The 14,075-nt window shown below is 40.2% G+C and overlaps 1 protein-coding gene and 1 long non-coding RNA gene across 4 annotated transcripts in view; one reads left to right on the top strand and one right to left on the bottom strand.

The window, feature by feature from the left end:
- LOC138744467 (uncharacterized) overlaps window positions 1-13,411 on the top strand; it is a 62,700-nt gene extending 49,289 nt beyond the window's left edge. The window contains exon 5 of the long non-coding RNA XR_011345549.1: window positions 13,076-13,411. This is a non-coding gene — a long non-coding RNA (uncharacterized lncRNA). The remainder of the gene's footprint in view (window positions 1-13,075) is intronic.
- The window catches only part of LOC138744465 (cGMP-dependent protein kinase 1-like), a 592,254-nt gene that overhangs the window by 373,435 nt on the left and 204,744 nt on the right, over window positions 1-14,075 (bottom strand). The window lies entirely within an intron of this gene.

Below are 14,075 nucleotides of genomic sequence, written 5' to 3'. Positions count from 1 at the left end.
CATCCAGGAAGGTCACTTCTTTAATAGACTCAGTGGAGACTGTCAAGATCCTCTAAGGGAAAGACCACAGTCTGTCCGGATTGGCAGAATGTCGATGACCATCACACTGAGCACTAGCTGGGTCTCAATAAAAAAAAAAGATAAAAGGAGATGATTCAGGAGGCCAGGGATGACCACCCTCCATCGCACATTAATAGCTCTGTAGAGAATCTTGATGTTCTCCACTCTCTCCACGACAGAGCTATCAATGTGCAGTGGAGAGTGGTTATTCCTGGTCTCCTGAAATCCACAATTATCTACTTTATCCTTTCAGTAGTGAAACCCAGGTTAGTTATTATTCTTATACCATTTTTTGAGATTTTCCACCTCTTCTCTGTTTTGCGACTCTTCGTTGTTGCTGATAAGACCAACCATTGTTGTGTCATCTGCAAACTTGATGACTGTTGTAGAGCTGGATCTGGCGACGCAGTCATGGATCATTAGCGTGAACAGGGCCGCACTGAGCCTAGTGCTCAGCGGGATGGTCATCAACATTCTGCTGCCAACCTGGACAGAGTGTGGTCCTTCCGTTAGGAAGTCCAGTATCTAGTTATAGAGAGGGGTGTGGAGTCCCATGGAGGACAACTTCTCCACCAGCCTCTGGCTCCAATTGTATTAAATGCCGAGCTGAAGCTGTAGAGGGAGGCATTCTCCAGGTGGGTCTGGACAGACTGGAGGGAAAAAGCTATAGCATTGTCAATGGAACAATTGCATCTGTAGGCGAATTGAAATGGGTCCAGTGTCTCTGGGAAGTGTGCTTTGATGTATTGCATCACCAGACGCTGAAAGCATTTCATAATGGTGGAGGTCAATAGGCGGTAATCATTGAGGGCTGTTACTGTCACTCCTTGGTACTGGGATGATGGTGGCTACCTTGAAATCTGCGGGGACAATAGACCACTGCAGTGATGTGTTGAAGATCTCCGGAAGGACCTCCATCAGTTGTTCTGTGCAGTCCTTCAGTATCCAATTGGGTATGCTGTCTGGTCCCCCTGCCTTGTGTGGGTTCAGCTTGGATAGGATTCTCTTCACCTCGTTGGCGGCTACACAAGAGGCCTATTCTTCAGGGGGTGACTGAGGTTTCTTTGGCCAAAATGGCCTGTTATGTATAAATTTAAATTTTAAAAATTCACACCTTTCCTGGTGTAGTACCCAGAAGTGATTGCAATATTTCAATTGTGGCATTTCTTTTATAAGGCTCATCACCTTCTTGCTCTTGTACTCTCTGACATTATTTATAAAACCTAGGATGCTCATTGTTTTTTTATTCATTCACTACTGTGCCACTTTCAATGGGCATATAGCTCGATCCCTCCACTTTTATGGTTCTTTTAGAATCGTGCCTCCATTTTATATTCAGCCTTCTCATTCTTCACATCAAAATGTTACAGTTTTCATTTTTCAGCACCTCTGGTGTTATGTTTCCTCCATTGTATATAGTTATTGTTGGTTACTGTATATATGGAGCTGCCCCGCCCATTGATGACTCATACCCTATGACTCCTCCCCCATGGTCTTGGGCCATAAAGGTCAATCACCTCACCTTTCCCTCCATTCCTATACCTAGATCCGGGCCAGCAAGATTCTTTTGTATATTAAAGCCTATCATTCCCTCAGCCTAGTTTTGGTGGTTACTGATAGTGCACTACGAGCACTGAATTTCATCTGCCACTGATCCACCCATTCCACTGATCTGTTCCCTTTCCTCAAAATCTGTTCATACCCTCCTTACATCTCCGTTTTTTACATGATCTGCAAATTTAACGCATAAGGCGCGCACCCATTCTTTGGGTTTCACGCAAAACAGCATGGATCCTCTGACAAGGTCTTCTCTGGCTCGTCGTGAAAATCCCTTTCCAGGAGCTGGGGGAAAAAAATTCATTTCTCAATCTTCAAAGTTAAACCTGGATCCTCAAAGTTGAACAAAACCATTTTTCATTCTATCATTAGGATGGCAGCAGTTTGTCACCTGTCCATTATTCCCAAACTATTAGATTATTAGAAGCAATCTGAATTTATAAAACAAATGCTCCACTGTGTTCACGGCCTCATTTGCTACCCTTCCTTTCCTCCAAAGCTGATGCTGATGCAGAATTTAATAGCCAGCCAATGCTGTGAAAACACTACCTTGGCCTGTGACACCGTACTCGAATGTCAGGGATGGCAAAGATTGTAATTTAAGGCTATCAGGTGTCCTGGAAATTGGCAGTGATTCAACTGGATTCTATTTGTCAACCTGCATAATAGTCAATTGCAAGGGCACTGTGGTGTTCTTCAGACATTAATCGACATCTCCAGTGAAAAAAATGAATAGAGTAGAAATACTTCTTTTAAATCCAACCATTAAAATGGGAGCTAAATGATTTAAAAGGATTCTTCTCTTGTGCTTTCTGTAACTTTAATCTCTTAATATACTACCATCTTTGACATATTACACTGACTACCTTTCAGAACAGGGTCTTCATATTAATCATTCTTATTCCCTTCAGTGGGATGTCAAGATTGCAATTATTTCCATAAGAAAGGAATGCCTTGCTTCAATATGACAACAGTTTAGTCACCCCAGATTGCAATTGCTGCTCAACTCAGTGGCCATGCCAAATTATTGGAGAACAAATCAGTGGAGGCTATTTAGACCACTGGGCCTGAATTAATACTTAGATTAAATCCAGAGGAATGGAAAATTGGAACCTTCCCATAACAGATGCCAAGTTGCAACCTTTGTTTAATGTTAAAGTGGCGAGTAACCCTTCTAGAATCCAGAGGCTGCAATTTTTCAAGACTCAGAGATCAATCTCACTAACCAGGATACTAGAAATAATGTACAGCATTCAGTAACAGAGAGAACAGGAAGGAGTGGATAGAACAATGGGAACATCTCTGACAGAGGAAGACCAAATGAGTTGATAGGGGCACTTAGTGAAGCCATTATATGCCTACTGACTGTGTGAGAAGCTGTCAATGGTGAGACTGTGAGGGGTATAGAATAGACATGGCTGGACAAACAAAAAAAAGAAAAACTGGTTAAAAATAATGACAGACAGAAATGGCCATTTCTAATCCAAACATAGGGAAAGCGCGAGCTGCCTAAAGTTGATCTTGACTTGAATGTTGCAACATGCCCTATTGTAACAAGTGGCCATAAACAAAGGTTGGAATGGAATGGTGAATTGAAGGGTCAGCATGAAGCTCAGGGTCACGCTGCGGACTGAACAAAGTACACTGGAATCTTTCCTTGGAAGCTCCATTACTGAAGAGGTCACATTGTAAACACTGAATTCAGTGTGCTAGATTGGAAGAAGTGCAAGTGTATCGCTGGGAGGACTATTTGGGTGACAGGACAGAGAAGCAAGAGGTGGAGGGACAACTTTTCCTTCTCCTGCAGTTGCATGGGAAAAGTGCTCCAAGACAGGCAATGGTAGGTGGCTCTGGAAGAGCAAAACAGCGAGTCCCGCGAAGACCATCCCTTCAGAATGCTGAGGAGAGGGGAAGGGAATAGGTGGCTTTCTGATTTGTAAAGACTCCAAAGAGTTTTGCTCCTGTCATCAATTGTCTCCTGGCAAATTTCTACAGATGAGTGGTAGAAAGTGTGCTGACCGGCTGCATCACAGTCTGGTATGGGGACACCAATACCCCCAAGCATAAAGCCCTGAAAAAGGTAGTGGACACAGCCCAAGACATTACAGGGAAAACGCTCCCCCCTATTGAAAACATCTATGGGGAACACTGCCATCGGAGCAGCAGAAGCAGTCATCAAGGATCCACACCACCCAGCACATGCCCTGTTCTCACTGCTGCCAACAGGAAAGAGCTATAAGTCCCAGAAGACTCAAACCACCAGGTTCAGGAACAGCTGCTACCCCTCCACCATTAGATTCGTCAACAATAAATTCAATCAGGGATTCATTTAAGGACTCTGTGACAGAGTATTTTAAAGAGTTTTGGGAGGAATTGCTAGAGCAGCTTGCACACACACATTTTAAAACACAGAATATTTGCAGGACTTTTGCAGAAGGCTTTTTGCAAGAGGCAACAAAGTATCAATGTACAGTTTGCCTGGGAGAACATGTGATTTTTGCAGGCAGAGGGAGAATGATTTTGCTCTCAGCAAGGGAGGGAGTGAAACAGAGAGGAGAGACACAGAAATCAGTTCCAGAAGGACAAGCTGGCAAACTTTGGAAGGCTGTCTGATGAAAGGAGAAGGCTGGCAGTCTGAAAGTGACGTGATCATCTGTAGAACTCTGAAGGGGACAAGTTTCATCAGCAAGACTGATTAAGAAGGAATCAGTTGTGGACGTCCTGGAAAAAGAATCTCTCTCTCTCTGAGAACCAGCAAGAGTGATAACCATTTGCCTGTTAAACACCAAAGACTGGTGAACTTTGTGAATGCTAACTTCTGTGCACAGAACAGGAATTGCCTGCAACCAGTGAGTTTGGACTGTGATCCAAAGAACTTTTCTAATCTTAAATATACATTACACACACTTGCTCTTAGGGTTAGAGGTGGGATTGAATAGTTTTTTGGTTAAGTACTAAGTTAAAGTTTAATTCTGTTTTCTTGTTCAAAAATAATTTAAAACTACTTTTGTTTAAGTATCCCTGTGTTGTGGTGTATATCTATTGCTGGTTTTTTGGGGTCCTCTTGTGAGAAGCAGAGGTGTCTTCACAGATTTCACTCCAGACAAAAATTGAGAACAAAGAACAATGCAAAGTTGGGTGCTTCCCCTTACCCTGGGAATACTCACAGATACTGGGGCTTATCCAACTTTTTATACATTCCATTTCAGTACAGAAGTACCTTCCCCCTTGACATTTTTCTGCCTCCTGGATTGGTTTAGCATTAGGTAATTCTGCCTACCTGTCTTCTAACTTCTTATCAGTTTATGTGCCTTTCTGCAAACTTGTTTACCAGGAAGTGTCATGTCTTTGTTCTTACTTATTAATCAACCCCCAGGACTTGCTAAATCTATCTACTTGCTATCCTGTTTTTGAAGACCCCTGTTTTATTATACTTGCTTAACCCTTCCTCACATTCCATTCTTACTTCACCCTTCTTTAACCCATCATAATTCATTCTTAATTAGCACTTGCTTGACTCCTCACATTCCATTATCCCTTACACTCTAGACTCAGTAACAACTCTTATTTAGGCACTTTATTGGGGTTTTTTGCTGCACTTATCAGTTGTTTACATTTCTTTATTTCTTAACATGTGTACAGTTTTTTTATTGCACTAGCAATAACTGGTAATTCTTCCATGCCCGCAGAAAAAAGAGCATCAGGGTTGTATGTGATGTCAAGTACTGTATGTATTCTGACAATTAATCTGAAATCAATAGCCTGCCTTCACAAAAGCTTTGAAATGGGGTTGATTGTTAACCAAAAAAAAATGAACAGAAATGCTGGAGGTAGGAACTCAGCCCGTCTCGCAGCATCCATAAGAGATAAAGACATATGACCAACGTTTTGGACATGAGTCTTTCAAGAAGGGCTCAGGGCCAAAATGTCAGGAATATATCTTTACCTCCTATGGATGCTGCAAGACCGGCTGAGTTCCATCTTCCAGCATTTCTGTGTGTGTGTTTTACCACAATCTCAGCATCTGCAGACTTTGGTGTTTCACTCCTCATTTATTGACAATATCCAACACCATTTGCAGACCCTCAGATAACAAAGCAGAGTCATATATGGACAATATTCAGACCTGAACTGTTAAGCAGGAAGTTACATTTGCACCACTCCACCAGCAAGCAATAATTATCTCCAAAAGAAAATCTAATGAGATTCAACGAATCTACAATGCTGAATTGGTTTCCATGAACATCATGTGGGTGATGATGGGGGACAAGTGGGGCCACCACTGATCAGAATTTTAATTGGATCAGCCACACAAGTATCTGACGACACCATAAATAACTCATCCAACTGTCTAATGGCTTGAAACTAAAACGGCTGTTGGATAAGTGTAACTCCAACAATACTCAAAAAGCTCAAGATTTTCCAGAAAAAAAAGCAGTCCATTGAATATTTATTCACTCCATCACCAACTCAGCACTTTAGCAACCTGTGTCGTCTACATTCAGATTATAATAGACCTTTGTTCGTGAAACTGCCACTATAGAAATGGAGCAGAGAGAATGGAGAAATCATTTTCATATTTCTTGTCTGGTTCAAAAGTAGGTTAATGTTAATTTCACTTATTCTGAAGATACAGTTTTAACATTGGCTCCTAACATATGTTAATAATGACGTTGCACTGCATGAATGAAATAAAGACCTTCAGGGGGTGGGAGGGATGAAATTTCTCATGAAGACTGTTAATCAAAATTGAATCCTATGGAATTGAAGAAATTGTGTTAACCTAGTTAAGAAATTGGCTGAGAAGTAGGGATAACAAGCAGGTTCTCCAGTTGACAGAATATGAATAGTGGTTTTGAGGAACTATGTTGGATCTAGAGCTTCACACTTCATTAATGAACACTTTAAAGACAGGGATTGAAAGTCACATTTCAAGACATTACAATGACACAATTTTACATTAAGATAACATATTACAACAATATATTAATTAAGCAAATGGCAAAGCTGTGGTAAATAGATTTAAATGTATGCAAATTAGGACTGCTCATTTCAGATGATAAAATAACAGAGTGCATATAAGTTGTGAATATCTAACATCAATGGAGACAAAGGATTTGAATGCATAACTTAATAAATTGATACAGACGATCTGGAAAAATAATCAAAAGGGCTGATGGAATTTTTAACCAGAATACAAGAGAATCAAATTTACATTGGAGTAATAGAAGCCAAAAATCGACCATTTCTGAAATACTATGAGTAATTCAGAGCACGACACATTAAGAAGGATATATTGTTCATGAATTATCAAAATGATATCTGTTCTTTAAATGACATGGGAAGGTTGCACATAGTCTTTTGTATTTCCCTTGAAACAAGAAGGTATAAGGAGTGATTTAATGAATGTTTCATGATATTAAGGGGAACAGATAATGGACAGCGAAAAACTGTTTATGTTGCCTGAGGAACTCTAAAAATTAAAGCAGGGCCTCACAGGAATAAAATTACAAAACACAACAGAGGACAGAATTCTGGAACCCTGATTTGCAAGTTCAAATTGAGACTTGTTCAATTCCTAATTTTAAATGTGAAATGATTAGAGACAAAGAAAAATGTGTTGGTCTTCAGTCACTGATTAGATAAGATCTCATTGAATGACTGAGTGAAGGTTCTTGGGTTATACAGAATGCCTAATTCCTGCTTCTAATCATTTTAACTCCATTTACCCAGTCAAAATAAGGCAGATTTTCACTTTCCAAATTCCAAAATTGGCTCCCGGTGATTGGAGCACTGAAATAGAAGAACATATCTTCCAAGCCAGGCTTGGAGTTAAAGCTGCTGATTCGGAATATTTTGACAGCTACATCCGGTGAAATATGCCCAATATCCAGTAGGTACATCGTAATGAATACCTGAGCCTACTGCATTCCAGAGTATCTTCTCCAGGATTGCACCGCAATCAACTTAAGACCAAGATGATTAAATTAAGCATTTTAAATTTTTGTTTTATTTTGATGAGGTGATCTACATAACAAAGACAAAGACAATGCTATTATTTTCAAAATTCTACTCTCGTTCTGCTAATTACAAAAAACTTGCATTGCTTCTGAACCTGTTGCTCTTGGCCATCTTCAGTGACCAGAATTCCAATGCTAAGGGCTCAGTCCAAACCTCTGATTAATCCTATCAAGTAAACAGAAGTGGGCCACCAAAATCGACCAGGAGTTGCAAGTGCATCTAATAACTTCTAAATCATCAACTGGCTGACACCGAACAGTTTTGCTCCCAACCTTCCTTTGAATGTATCAGCATGTTGCATGGTTCCAAGTGCATTGATACTGTCGGAGAAGATCCACTTCAAGAAAATGCAATCCTTTCCAAAACTGGTGCATTTAATGATTTGTTTAAAACCATTATGTCTGTATCTGATCTCTGCGTGCTCATGCAGCTTCTCCGTTTTCTTTTGAACTGACAATAGCTAAAGTTGGAGGAGGTTATTAGCAATCCCAGTGTGTGTGCTACACGTCTTCTGGGAATTGCAATCAAAATGCGCCTTTCATTTAGTACAGGGCATGATCTTTCAAGTAGAATGAAAAGCGGGAGAGAGGGAGACCAAGCCATATAATTATAAGTAACTGCAGCTCCATCGCATGAGTTAATTACGTGAACAGAATGAATTACATGAAAAATGTATTTGACGCATTCTATGTGAATTTTCATGAGTCATAATTGTTTATTATCTCAGACAATTTGGAGGAAAGCATTAAAGCAATGAGCCTTCTCCGATCATCAGTACAACCTAAAGAGATTCTAATCTTGATCCTGAATCCCATGAGCAGCTTGGTTTCTGTTGAAATTCTGCAGATGGCAAATGTTTAGCTGGAACAAACTATGATGTGAACATTTAAACTAACAGAGGGTAAACACGAGCCTGGCCATGCAATGAACTTCAAAATGTCATGTCTTATGGGGTGTCAGGTGATTAGGCAGTCAGTGCTTGAATCGGCCTGTGCAAGTTTATGGCACACCTATAACTATTTGTTGAAAATTCTCATCTGTTCATAACAAATACTAGTAATCAAACAACAGACTGGATTTATAGGAACACATTTAATGTGATAATCTGCAATCTACACTGTCAGATTGCTTTCCACGCAAGAGCCTTGGATGAGTCATATGGCACCTTTAAAATTGTCAATGCCTTCACGGTTCTTCAGAAGGATAATGAGTTTGATTTCTGGTTAACTCCTGGGCTAGTAACTCCTATGCTCCCTCATCTGCACCTTTGACTCCCTTTCACTGCTGTTCTTTGTCTGTTCTCTCCCCACCCAGCTCTGCTTACAATACATCGGATCAGAGTATGACTGCAGATTAGTCCAAACAACAAGTTCAATCTCGGAATTTAAAACGCCCTGCGAAGTGACTATTGCGTGACCTTGACCGTGGTTTTTTTTCCTCCACACGGTGCTCTGGACAATATCACATGTATGATCAATTCCCAGATTCCTTTAACATTAGGATTATGCAGCCCTACTGTTAACCATTAGATAGCGGCTGAACTGATATGCTACTTAGTTCCGGTGAGCCCTCATTGTTTTCTCAAATCTGTTTTACAAAGTTCAAGACCATCTGGACATGACCACCTGGTCATCCAAGATGACATTTCTGCATTGGGCATGATAGAATCACATTGAAAGGTTTGGCATCTGGGTTTCTGTTTAATTTAAGGTTTGAAGTCCTTTTGATAATTTTAGAATACATCTACTGTCAGATCTGGCTGGGCAACATCAAAGTTTATTTGACCCTCTGCTCTTCTCCTGTACCACTCACTATTCCAGGACCATCCTGGCACTCAAAGATAACATCTGGTAAACTCTACTGCACGCCACCTTCTACCTCCCTCCACTATCTCCTCAACCTCCAATGTGAAATGCAACAAGAAGTTCTCCCTACTCCAGCTGTGGACTCACAACCTTTCTCCATTCATTCTGATCTCAGCTTCTCCACGAGACCTGCTTATTCTCACAATTCCAATAGTACAAAGCTGCTGGCTTCCCTACAAAACATCCCGCCCTAACCCCCATGTTAACTGGCATTGTGAATAATTCTCTGTCCTTCAAAACTGTCAGTCTCCTCAACAAAACCACACTTGTCCCTTCCAGTAAAAAATCCAAACCCTATCCCCAAGCAACATTTCGCCTTGAGAATGCCCCCCAACTTTAGATATCTGTATCAGAATCCATTGTTTGATTCAGTATCATGAGATTTCAGCTCCTGTCATAAAATCAAAATGGTTATGAAAGACACCAAAGCACATGAGAAATCTCTCAACTAGTCACTCACACCAGAACAAGTTTTCTCGCTGCACTTTGGTACATATGAAAATAAGCTTGAACAAACATTAACCCAGTGGTTTTCAAACTTTTTCTTTCCATTCACATACCACCTTAAGCAATCCCTATACCATAAGAGCTCTGTGATTAGTAAGGGATTGCTTAAGGTGGTATGTGAGTGGGAAAGAAAAAGGTTGAAAACCACTGCATTAAGTCATATTGAGCCAGTTCACAAAGTACCACAATTTATATAGTTATTCTCATTCCTCGATGGCCTCACATTGCCACCATTCTACAGTATCTGCCAATACTGAACTGCTTCAATGACTGCATTCCTCCAAAAACATCTTTAGTTCACACTCTTTCCCATCTGGACCATTGAATGCATTACCCTGAAGTTCTCTCCCACCATCTCACCTTCAAAATATTGATCTCAGTCTCCTCAAAAACAGTTCCACCAGTCCTTGCCTTCAGTCTAGAAGCTGGGAGAATATTGGGAGAATAACATTTGGGTAAGTCCAAAATAAGCAAGTAACCTGGGCCATTTTAACTCCTAGCATTCATTCACATCCTAACAGTGAGCTTGCCTGCCAAACAATCATGAGGAGATTGTCAGATAACAGGAGCTGGAGAGGGTTGGTCATACAAGTGGAGAGGCTTGGAAGAGTCACAGGGTTGAGACAACAGACATCCAAGGGCTTCAGATGTTTAAACCCCTGTGGTGAATGTTTCAACTTCCTTTGTGAATAAGATCTTTCAATGAAGTGGAGCATTTTGGAAAACTGATGATAATTATTAAACATTAATGAAATGCGTGCCATCCAGGAAGGGACTAACTGGCCCTCTTATTGAAGTTGGACCAGAGAGCACAGCCTCAGAATAAAAGGACATCCTTTTACGACAGAGGTGAGGACAAATTTCTTCAGCCAGATGGTAATGAATCTGTGGAATTCATTGCCACAGATGGCTGTTAGATCGTCATTTAAAGGGTAAATTTAAAGTGGAGCTTGATTGGTTCTTGATTAGTAAGGGCATCAAAGGTTATGTAGAGAAGGGAGGAGAATGGGGTGTGGAGGACAAATACGGCAGCCATGATCTGAATGGTGGAGCACACTTGATAGACTGTATCATCTAATTCTGCTCCTACGTCTTCTGGATTCTAGCACCACACAAGATGAGAATGGACCTGACAGGCCATTCTAATTGCTCCATTCCTGCATCCACACCTTTATTAAGTTTCACATCTGTTGATTTATTTGATGGATTCTTATCATTTTCTGAGTTTCAGGCAAATTAGTCACCTCCCTCTGACCTAAACTGACAACCATGGCATGAAGTGTGTGTGTGTGTGTGTGTGTGTGTGTGTGTGTGTGTGTGTGTGTGTGTGTGTGTGTGTGTGTGTGTGTGTGTGTGTGTGTGTATGTGTGCGTGCGTGAATGTGTGTGCCCGCGCGCGTGTGTGTGCGTGCGCATGTGTGTATCATTTGTTGTTTTTGCAATACCATTTAAATCTTATTAAAAATTTTAATAATTTTTAAAACACTCTGTAAATATGGTAAACTCTGACCATGTTCTCTTTTGCAATGGCCACACTAGATGCCACTTTTAACATTGATCTAAAGTAGCACTTAACTCCCATGTACGCAAGAATCAGGCATCCAGAATGGTGAAGGCATTGCTTTTTCAACAGTAACTTTGAACCTAAATTAAAGGATCATGCATCTGTCATTGAGCGTTGACACCTTATATTATCCTTGTGCTTCATCATTTCTGGTCATGTGCCTTCTTTGTCTTCCATGTATCCACAGAGACTATTCTTTTACTTGCTGTGGTCCCAAGATCTGCAACTCCCAACCTAGTTATTTCTACTCCTTTAAGTCAGCATACAGGAATAAACTGTGTATATTCTATATGTTTCCCCTTCAAACACGTGATCTCATATAAAACCTGGTTGCAGTGAACAAGGAATTAATTAATTACATCCATGAGATGAAGAAATAAATGTAAATTATTTCTCCCACTATTTTTCACCTGGCACAGAAAAGTCAGACAAAAAGTCTGCTTCGCACAATGCTGATAATGGGTTCCTAATTCGCGAATAAAAACTGTAACAAATGCAAAGAAACGACTCTTGTCACAGGACAACACAAGGATTACGGATGCTCTCAACTTGTTATAACTATTGTTCTAAAGCAAAAAGGATAAACAATTGAACTGTGCCAGTTGTTGACTAATAATTCTCCTGCAGGAGTGCCATTAAAAGCTGCTGTTGGGTTTTCTTTTGTAGTATATTTGGATCTCCTCTTAAGGTACTCTCTTTTGTTGAAACCAAGGGAGGAACAACATAGTAGGGATGGAGGAGATAAGAGAGCTATTTCCAAAAGCAATTGCAAGCGCATCAAGACTCGACCATTAGTAAATTATAAGACGTAATATGTAGCAAACTGATTAATATTTTGATGAAATGATGGAGAAAGCTCATGAGGGAAATGCAACTGATAGTGCATTTATGGACTTTCAAAGGATACAGGATTGATTTCATGTAATGGACATTAGTAAAACTTGAAGTAAGGAAACAAAACTTTGACAGTGGAAGGTGTCACTTGAACTTGAACATTTCTTCACTCAGAGGGTGGTGAGAGCGAGGAATAAGTTGCCAGCAGAAGCGGTGGATGAAGGCTCGATTTCAATGGGAGAGGTATGGAGGGCTATGATCTGGGTATAGGTCAATGAGTTGGGCAGATTGTAGATGGGCCAAAGGACCGGTTTCTGTGCTGTAGTGTTCTACAGTAGTATGTGCTTGTTAATGTTACTTTCCTCGGCTCCTACCAGTGGGAGCACGTTTTAGCTACTAATGAACCACTGTTGTGCCATGATTGGCTGCTAGCTAGACATGCCTCCCAAGACAGATCCTACCCATAGCCCCTTGCATGTTCCCTTTCTCTTTTCTTCGAACAGTTGATGAGGTAGTTCCTGCCTTTAGTTAATAAAAGCCTGATAGTTTCACAATATCAGCCTTTTGTGATCATTGATGGTACATCAATCTGCAATGAATTTTCAGTCAAGGGGCCATTCTGCAAGTTAATCAAAGTATGTTGTTGAATTCATCTCTTCCATCCACAGTTTGGTGCCACCTGATGTCCTGCAATCACATTTTGAAGTCTAAATTTCAAGAATTGCACATTGTCAAGACTGAATAAGGGTGCTAGATTTCCTTAACTGAAGAACAAAAGTGAATCAGATGTTTACAACAATCCAGTGGTGAGAATTGGTTATGTCACAGTAACTGAAACCTGTTTGGAATTTTCCTGATGTTCCTGTATTTGTTTCACAATGTAGGGACCAGATCATGCATCAGTGACCCAAACAATAACCTATGAAGAATTAAAATAACTTCTTTCCTTCATTCAATTGTAAATTTCCAGAAATTAATGCCTAATTTTGTTCTATTCATCTAATTAAGATAAAACATTACTTTCGTATCTGCAGGCCCAGATTTCACTTTACTGCCCATTAAAATGTAACTTATTAAATCAAATGCCCATTCTGCAAGTTATTCAACGTGTTTTACTATTTTTTTCTTCCATACCCCAAATTTGGTGTTAGTTAAATATTTTTCAAACATGAATCGAATTCTAAAATTCAAATTATCTAGGTAAAACCCCTGGAATCTGGCACCTGTGGGAATTGGTAGATGCTGGATAAGTGTATGTTCCAGCTGTTTAAGACTTACTCTTACAATGCCCTAATACACCTGCATTAAGAGTAAAGAGTTTAGAAGACAAAAATACTATAGTTCACTTTAAGTACGCTGAACAAACTTCATTTCCCTGAATATATAAGCCTTAAAGCATTTTACTTTATGTTCAGTCACATGTTTTGAAAACGTTTAACTATTGCTGCATCTGCAGGTTCCTCTCCATCCACAGAGCTGTCGGAAAGATGAGCAATAACATTATAGATAATTAACCTTCCCTTCCCCAAGTTTACAGATAAAGCATCTGACCAGGGTGACTCTTATTATGCAGGGATAAGGAGGCACTTTAAGAGAGTCACCCCAATGACAAGCGGCATTAACCAGCTCTTCATCCTGGACGACGCCATTGCTATTTCGTACAACTTT

The sequence above is a fragment of the Narcine bancroftii genome, chromosome 10, assembly GCF_036971445.1.
Source record: "Narcine bancroftii isolate sNarBan1 chromosome 10, sNarBan1.hap1, whole genome shotgun sequence".
Lineage (NCBI taxonomy): Eukaryota > Metazoa > Chordata > Chondrichthyes > Torpediniformes > Narcinidae > Narcine > Narcine bancroftii.
This window is presented reverse-complemented; position numbering and strand designations above follow the sequence as displayed.